This window comes from Anser brachyrhynchus (genome assembly GCF_964034855.1).
Source record: "Anser brachyrhynchus genome assembly, chromosome: 17".
Classification (NCBI taxonomy): Eukaryota; Metazoa; Chordata; class Aves; order Anseriformes; family Anatidae; genus Anser; species Anser brachyrhynchus.
Window position 1 is genome coordinate 16,009,579 of NC_137710.1, and position 9,569 is coordinate 16,019,147.

Genomic DNA, 9,569 nt, shown 5'->3' on the forward strand with positions numbered 1-9,569 from the left:
CGGGGCGGTTCGGCTGGCGCGGGTGCCCGGCCGGGGCGGCGCTCGGAGCCCCCGGGGGGAGGCCTGGGGCCCGCCTTGCTGCCCGGGCCCACGCCGAGCGTGCCTCCTCCGTGCCCCGCTGCACCCTGCCTCCTCGCCGGGAGACGGGAGGCCCCGCACCCGTGCGGCTCGGTGCCGACCCCCGGGGAGCGGGGCCCCCACGTGGGCCCCCTCGGGCACTGCTCAGGGAGCCTGAGGGGACCGCGGGCCCCGCTCCAGCAGGCACGGGGCAGCCCTGCTGTGGGAAACCCCCCCCCAGCCCAACCCCGGGGCAGCTTGGGGGAGCAGCTGAAAGCCCAGCTCGGCCCGGAGCACGGCTTGGGTTCGTCAGACACCATCTTCGCTGGCGGTCAGCAAGGATGGGCTCGGGGGGCTGGTGCGGGGATCAGCGTCCCGCGGTGCCGAGGGAGCGGGGCTGGGCGCTGCCCGCGTGCCCTGCTGCGGCCCTGCGCACGGCCTCCGTCTCCTGCAGCCATGGTGCAAGGCCCCGTGTGGGTCCGGGGCCACAGTCAGCGTGCTCTGCCCAGCAGTGCTACCCAGCGCCTGCCCGCTGCTGCCGCAGCACGGCAAAGTTTGTTTGTGTAAAAGGAAACTGTTTCGTTTGGAATTAGAAGCGAGCAGGGTACATCATGGAAATATTTCTGTCCAGTCAGCCTTTTGTGACAGCTTTTAGCAAAACCCCAAATTTGGGTGTAAATCTGCCCAGAGAGTGCCCCTCTGGGCTGCAGCTCTTAACTCTTTCTTTCTTCCCTGAGGTCTGCCTGGGCCAGCTCATGTAGAGGTGCTGAGTGTAGGACAGGGCAATTCACTTCTCCAGGCCCCCACCTTCCTTCCGAGTACAGCTAAACCCCCAGCCCAGGCTGGACTACTTCCAGGAGTGCTCTCCCCATCCAGGCCATAGCTAGGGCAGGAGAGCTGCTTCTGCAGCAAACAGAGCAAACTGCTGCATGCCCAGGTGGGGGAGAGCTGCTTGGCGCCTGCCCAGGGCACTGTCCTGCTGCACTCAGGGGGTAGGCCATAGCATGAGGGGTGCATGCCAGCATTCTTTCTGGGGCTCATTTTAGCCTCTTCCTGCCACCTCTCCGAGCTTAATTTACAGCCCTGCTGCTGCCCTCCTCCCAACAGTGGCTCTCCAAGGATGCAGATGCATTGCCCTGTGTGGTCCCAGCACTCGATTGCACTCAAGAATTCTCGCAGTGTCCCCTTGGCCCTTGAAGAAGGCATCCTGGCCCTACGCCACCCCCACATTCCTGCAGGAGTCTGTTTTGCCCCCTGGCCCAGTCTTCTGCTCTCCTGGGTACAGCATACAAATATTACTGTGCTGCTCACCAAATGCCGCTTCTCCCAGACGGGTGTGAGAGCAACCAGAGATGCATGGGCTTAAGGAGCCGCATGTTTCTCTGTATCACCCCCTTGTTTTCTGCAGTGCCTGCATCAGCCCCAGTTAGATGTGTAGTGCCTCGGTACCACAGAAGACCAGACCCTGGTGTCACAGTGGGGAGAACCCCCCTGGAGACCCCAAGCTCCTCACCTGTGAAGCTGCAGCCCTGGGTCTCCATTGTTTCTGGACAAGGCCTCCTGGAGTACTCCCTGGAGGGAATTAAGCCTGGCCTGCTGTTGCCCAGAAGTGCTGTGGGCTCCCAGCTGCCTCAGCTCTGCAGTTGACTCCTGCTTTCAGCTCCTGGAAGGAGAGGATGTGCTGGCCTACAGCCCTACCTGGCAGCCCAGAGACCAAAGGGCTTCCCAAGATCAGATCTTCTGTGAGCTTCCAGCTCTCTGGGAAGGCTTCTGGGTGTGGAGCGGGACCACAGGAAAAGCAGACACCACTGCAGGCCACAAAAATGGGATGCAATGGAAGTGCCTGATTGTTACAGCAATTTTCAGGTTGGGAGTGCTCTTGGTTCAAAATTCCTACCCGAGGGACCATTTGATGGTGGGGATCTCCAGCTGGCCTGGCACCCCAGAGCTCTGTTCTTCCTGAACCCTGGAGCTCCCTGGCAGCTCCCGCTGCCTGGCTCTGAGCAGCATTGGGTCCTGCTGGGGCACAACCATCCCTTCCCTTGCAACTGCCCTACAGCAGTTCTCCTGCACATGGGGTGTACAAGGGGCCCTGTTGGTGGAGTTGGGCTGGTGGGATCAGTACTGGTTTGTTCCCCAGCACCTCTGCAGCAGCAGCACTGGCTACTGCTGCATGGTTGGTTGTATTGCTGTTGCAAGGGGAAGCATGCAGGTAAGACTTCAGTCCTGCACACAGCACCCAGATGCAGAAGCATGCTGAGCTATACTGATAAAGCAGCCTTCGGCATGCAAGTCTCAGCATATGCAGAGGACTCCTCTTGCACTTCCTGTCCATCGGTTGTTACTGTACAGTGGCATTTAAAAAGAGACTGCTTTCCTGTACCCCTCAGCTCCTTGTTCTCTGCTTTGCTGTGCAGCTTCTGCCAGCTTGACATCTGGAAAGAGCAGAAACAACTCCAGTCTGATCCAATTAGTCTTTTCACCCCAGTTCTCATTAGATATGTACCAAATATTGCTGTAATCCCATCCCTGCCTCTGCTCCTGCAAGTCTATGCCTCTCTGAATTTCGTTTATCCAAGGTAATGACCCTGCTGCATTCTTACAAGCCCAGTGCCAATGGGCAGCACAGCTCTGCTCTGCACAGCATCCCCCAGGCTCCCCATGGCAGTAAGCTCAGGGAACTCCTGCGTGTGCATCCAGCTGAACACAGCCTTGCAGAAGAAGACCTTGTTGTTCATGTAAAAGTGAGGCAAGGAGAGATTTACAAACCTCTGGGTGAGTGCAAGGAATTTGACAGCAGAACTGGCTCTGGGGAACACAGGAAAGGCTGAGGCTGCTACTGAGCGCATCAGTAGTAGGCACGTGAGGGCATGATCTCACCTGTGCACAGAAGTCTCAGGGCAGCTGCCAGGTACTGGCATGGGCGGATTCCCCAGCAGATGGGACAAAACCCTGTCATGGAGGGCAAGCACACAGGGGCTGGTCTCTGGGGGCTCTCCCAGGCAGGGGACAAGCACAGCAGGGGAGGAGGTTCAGGAGTCCTTTGGATTCCTTTTGCTGCTGTAGGTGATGAAATGTTAAATAACAGCAATGTAATTATATTGTGCCGGTGTGCATCTGTGACTCTTCTGGCTCTGCCTGGGTCTGGAGACGCCTGCCTGACTCAAGGGCAGGATGATGGAGGCCAGGTGTCAGTGCCACTGTGTAGGCACCCTGCTGCAGCATCAGGGAAGGAGAATTCAGTCTCTTTCTAGCCCTCGGCCCTTCCTCTGGGTGTTGCAGCAGAGGAGAGGAGCACAGGAGCAGGCATTGGTCCTGATATTCTGCCAGCACTGTCCTGCCAGCACGGACCTGCAGGGCTTTCAGGGCTGCTGGTGCCCTGAGCATACCCACAGGCGGGACCCCATAGCAGGTGGATGAGGAGGACACAGGCAAAGCTCCTAACCCCCTGGCAGGGCATGACAGAGGTGATCTCCTCTTCCCCTCTGGAAGCAGATCCCACCCTTCCCTTCTGCTGTGGCCAGTGCTCCCGTACCACCACCTTGGCTCAGATGGAACCGCTGGCAGCAGGGAGAGGAGGGTGCTGAGACCCCTCTGTCCTCCCTCCTTCAGAGACACATGATGACTGGAGCTTGCAGAGACCCGTCCCTCCTCCTCTGGGAACACCTGACATCCACAGACTGTGTGTCACTCCACATGCAATTTTTCATAGTAGAGCCCAGATTTCAGAGCCAATGTCACAAATCTCCTGGACTTGGCTGGCCCCATCTCACAGACAAAGCCACATCTCACAGGCAAAGAGGGGGAGGACCTGCTACCGCAGTGGGATGCTGGGCCAGGCACCCCCCATTCCCTGCCCCCATGCTGCCAAAAGCCACTGCATGTGCTCAGGGACGAGGAGGAGAAGGACAGCTCTTGGCTTTGCGGCACTGCACTGTTTGCCCACAGCAGGCACATGTGTAGCCTGACGTCGTCACTCCCCTGTGAGCCAATATCCAGGGCAGCTCCCACAGAGCACAGTGCTATTACAAACAGTGACATCATGCTGGATGAGTTTCAGGATTCTCAGACCCAGCTCCCAGGGCAACCCATGCCTGATGGCCCCCAAGGTGTCCAGGCAAGAGAGAGGCTCCTCCAGCTGCCTGTGACTATTGAGGGGAGCACGGTGGCTGCACCCATCTGCCTAGCTGAAGGAGGGAGTTGAGCAGCTGGGCTTTGTGTCTCCTCCTCTCTCTCCTGAGGACTGCAGGGGAGAGAGCTCTCTGAGGTCTGGGAGGTCCTGGGCTGCCTTTGCCTGACATCTTATGCCTGACATGGGTTAGTCCACCCTATTTCAGGGCACCACAGGGACCTGCCTCAGCTGCCCAGGTTATTCCCTGATCATGTGCCTTGTGCAGCCCTACAAGCAGAAGTGCAGTGTGGCTCTGCAGGGCACAGAGCAGCACGTGGGGCTAGGTGCCGGTGGAAGAAGCTCTCTGCATTGGCTTTGTCACCTAAGGAAAAGCAACTCATGAGTCTGTGCCAGCCAGGGGAAGTTTATCACTGAGGGGGGAGTAGATATGAGGATGTGACAAGACCTTCCCAGACAGTGGTCCCTGGGCACCACATAGCTGGAGCATGAGTTAGTGTGGAGATTGGCATGGGCTCTGTGGAGGAATGCTTCAGGCTCTCAGGTTGCATCTCCTCTGGCTCACAGCACCTTGGGAAGCGTGTCACTCCCTCCAGGGCCATATTGGGGCAGTGTCTGCTCCACTTGTCCCTTCCCTGATACTCCCCTTGGGCAAGGAGCTGGAGCTGCTGATGTGCAGCTTTCCATCCCCCCCCACCCCCCTGCCCCAGCCTGTCAGCATGTGCCCAGGCATATCCCTGTCTATATATCTATATCGATATCAATGTCAATATAGATATAGATATCCCTATCCTGCACTATCCCTGTCGCCCAGCACTCCAGGCTGAGAGGGCTGCTGCAGGGTGGAGAGCAGCCTGACGGGGGGTTGCTCCCAGTTGCATTACCCTCCAGCTCCCCCAAGGGTGCTGCTGTGCACCCTTCCTGGGCTCTCTGTAAGGCACAAGCAACAGCCAGCTCCTAAGGGAACCAAAATTCCCCTCCTGTCCCCTCGGGAAAAGAAGCTAAGCGAAGTACATCAGTACTGCGATGCTGCCACCCTTTCAGCACAAGCTCTTCTGCGGCACAGTCCCTGGACAAGACCAGCCACGGTGACCATATGCCTGACAGGACTGGTGCCATTTGCTCAGGACAGGGCATTCGTACCTAAACACACGTGCCCATTTCTCAGGTGTGACTCACGTCCTGCTTAGGGCCAGGGCAGGATCATGTGTGATTAATTCCTCACGTCCTGCTCTGGCATGGGCACTGTGCAGCCTCATACCAGCCCTGGGGATGCTGCATCACCAAGATGTGAAGGAACCATGTGATAAGGAAGGTCACACTCCTGCCTGAGGAGGAGCAACGCTCTTACAGGCACTGAGGACTCCACTTCTCACGACCTGCTGGCAAATATGAGAACAGAAAGCATGCAGCACTTCTCTTTGTGTAAAAAGTGATTTACAGCAAGCATGAATCTCCAGGGCTGAACATCTCTTGTGTCTGTCACTCTGCACACAAGAAAGCCATCAACTTTGTATGTCTCCAAGATCTGGTCTGCCTGCTCATGCTGCTCACAGAGGTGCTGGCGCACCAGCCAAGGTGGTGTGTGCAGCAGGTGACACATGAAGCATTGCACAGGGTCCAGCGGTGCATGGAGGAGTTGTTCCGCTGAGCAAGATGCTCCTGGTGCGTCTCATATCTTGCTGCACTGGGCACCTGACCATGCCAGTACCATGCTGAAGGAGCAGCTGCTGATGAGTGACTGGGGCACAGCCTGTGTGGGTGCACCCTGCACCCCTCAGCAGGAGCTGCTTGCAGAGGGCAGCTCCTGCACTGCATGTGCAGGGCTGCTGGGTCAGAAGGCGTGCTGTCTCTGCCTGCAGCGTGTCCATCCTGGCCAGGCTTGTGTCCTGCAGCAGTGAGGCATAGGGGTCCTACCTGCCACAGCCTCAGCTAGCAGGAGCTAGCAGGCTGACGGTTCAGTGAATCCACCGCCTGGATTCTTCTCTCTGCTTACTGCTGGCCCCTGTCCTGCACCGAGTCCCGGAGGATGCTGTGAAGCCTGTCCTGCTGCCCAACGCCATGAGCAAGGGCCCAGCAAGATGGTGTGGACACCTCTGCCAGGGTCTCTGCTGGGCCACCATAGAAGCCTGGAGCCTCTCCCACAGCAGCTTCCCCAGCACTACCTGAGGGCTGCCTAGCCATGAGACCCTGCCTGTACCCCAGGATGTAGAGAGAAGCACCACCAGCTACTTATCAGCCCAGAGCCAGGCTGCAGTGCCACACAGCACCTAGCAATTCACGGTGTGGCTGCAGGCAGGAGGCTGGCAAGAGCACTGTGTCTGCTGGGAGAAGAGGGAGATGGGATGTGGAGGCAGGAACAGGGCTGGCATCTGCTCAGGACACAGCTCAGCCTATTGCCTGGCAGTGGGCTGGGGAGTGTGATGGACTGAGCATGGTCAGAGCTTTGATCCGTCACTTCCAAGGGGTCATAACACTCCCACAGCACAGGGGCACTGACCACAGTGTCTCATCCTGCTGTGCTTTGCACCCAGAGCTGCTCAGGGAACCCACAGCTCCGCCAGGTCTGCAGTCACTTTCTCAGTCCTACAGCACTACATACGGAGGGCTGGGATGAGTTCTGTGTGTGACTCGGTGCATGAGTGGGCCCACAGGCAGCCACCATGATGGAGACCTGAGCAGAGGTGCTGCTCCACAGCCGACAGCCAGGAAACTCTTAATCCTGATTGTTTTAAAGCTCGTAAATGGCTGTGTGGGGCTTGCAGGCAGAATCGCATGCAGGGCTGTGTCCTAGCTCCTGGCCATCTCAAAAGCCACACCTGGAGATGAAGAGGTCTGTCTGGCCGACCAGAGGGAGGTCATGCACGTGCTGTAGTTCCAGCTCATCTCCAGGAACTTGCACAAGGCCCTGGCCATGTGTGAAAGGGAGGAAGGCTGCTCCAGCCTTCCCACAGGCAGGACATTCCTAAGAGGTGACCCGTCCTTCCCCAGCACCGCCGCCGCACCACCCCCCCTCAAATGTCTTTGTCACACTGACTGAACATAGCTATTTTTTCCCTTTTTGGGACACCTCTAAAGCCCATAAATTACAATGCTGAGATCTGCTGTAGCCAAGAAAGGAAGGGTTTGGAATAAGGACAAGGGGTACAGGGAAGCTACCAATCCTGGTAATTTAATAACCAAGTTTCAGACACTCTCAAACATGATGGTCCTTCTTAAGAGCTTCCCAGAAGATTTTCCTGCTCAGGGCAGCCATCATCCTCTCCAAGGGCCTGGCCTTTCAAACAGAGCTTTTTGGACATCGGGATGTTAAGGGAGAGACAAGGAATCCATTTTTCAAACTGCCTTAAAAATTGGCTTCATTCAGCACTACTACTCTTCTTACAGAAATGGGTTTGGGGAAGGTCCTCAGGGTCACGAGGGCTACAGGAGAAACACAAAGTGGCACCACGGTGCCACAAACAAAGCTGAAGAGTCCCAGAGGTGGCCAACCCCTCCGGATACCTGACTTTCTTCTCGCAGCCTCGTGACAAGGCAGGCAGACCGCCTGGATCAGAGCGGAGGAAGCTGCATTACCGAGCCCAGGGCTACCCCAGGCCCCACTCTCCACAGGGAGGGTGGCTGCATGCATTTCTCCTCCAGGGCTGGGCAGGGGGGCAAACCTGTTTCCTCTACAGTTAACGAGGCAGGGCAGGGCCCCATGCACCCCATTTCCCAGCAGCTGATCTCTCATGGGCCCTGGCAGCAAGAAACGGCATCACAGGCACTCATGACACACTGCTCCAAAAAGTCTGGAAGCCTGTAGTGTTGTGGACAACCTATAAGAGACTGGTTCTGGTATTCCTTAACGGGACAAATTACGCAGCGACAAAGTGCTCTTGGGTATGCTGCACCCAGTGGTCATGTCCTGCCCCATGGCACACAGCACACAGCTGGCTTCCCTCAATCTGCAGGCTGCCAATGGCTAATCCACACTCCAGCTAGGGGTGTCCTGTCCTTATGGACCAACAGGATGAACCTTCCTCTGCTGCTCCCTGGTGACAGCTCTGGTTGTTTTTACTCCCTTGTGGCTGCACTTGTCCCAGCCACAGGCCCTTCTGTCTCATTTGCCATGTGAAATATTTCAAGACCAGCCTCTTTTCTGATCACATTCTCTCTTTAAATTAACTTGATTCTTCACTGAAACAGTCACAGGGAAACTTGGGTGAAACATTTCATAGAATCATAGAATCATACAATATCCTGAGTTGGAAGGGACCCATAAGGGTCATCAAGTCCAACTCCTGGCACCGCACAGGTCTGCCCAAAACTTCAGACCACGTGACTAAGTGCACAGTCCAAAGCTTCTTAAATTCAGACAGGCTTGGTGCAGTGACTACTTCACTAGGGAGCCTGTTCCAGTGTGCAACCACCCTCTCGGTGAAGAACCTCTTCCTGATGTCCAGCCTAAACTTCCCCTGCCTCGGCTTAACACTGTTCCCATGGGTCCTATCACTGGTGATAACAGAGAATAGGTCACCTGCCTCTCCACTCCCCCTCGCGAGGAAGCTGTAGACTGCGATGAGGTCTCCCCTCAGCCTCCTCTTCTCCAGGCTGAACAGGCCAAGTGACCTCAGCCGCTCCTCATACGTCTTCCCCTCTAGGCCCTTCACCATCTTCATCGCCTTCCTCTGGACACTCTGCAACAGTTTAATGTCCTTTTTGTACTGTGGTGCCCAGCACTGCACACAGTACTCGAGGTGAGGCCGCACCAGCACAGAGTAGAGCGGGACAGTCGCTTCCCTCGACCGACTAGCGATTTCTGAGTTTGCACCTTCTCTTCTGGGCCACTTCTCCCTAGGAGCATCCTCCCCTCTCCTGCAGCTTGAGCTGTGTCCCCTAGCATTTGCAGGCTCACTGTAAGAAGACAGTTCTTGGCAACACAGTACCTTCTGTGTGCAAAACATCAAATGTTTTTCTAGTTGTAATAAATCTCACTAGTTACTGTTCTTTTCCATTATTTTTGTAGTTGCTCACAGACTTTTCTCTGATGCAGAGCTGGCTTGACTACTAACATACTTCTGCTTCCCTCTTGCTTTGCACAAGCTCAGATATGAAAGCTGGAGGTTGGAAACCGTCTGTGCAGGAGCAGTAGTCTTATGCCAGGGTTGGCTTCGTTTCTTCTTGTCTGGTCTAGACAGCTTATATAAGAAAGAACCAAACAGCTGCCTGGTTAGGAGTCCTTCCTGCCCAGCTGTGACTCTGCCAAGTCTTGCACTGGACTCTTAATCCTTGTTGGTATGTCTAGTCTGCTGCAGGCAGGCTGAGCTATATTGCATTTGAATGCCCTGTCTACACACAAAAAGATTGCTAGCACGCTGTTTTCCATTGCATATGTTGTCTC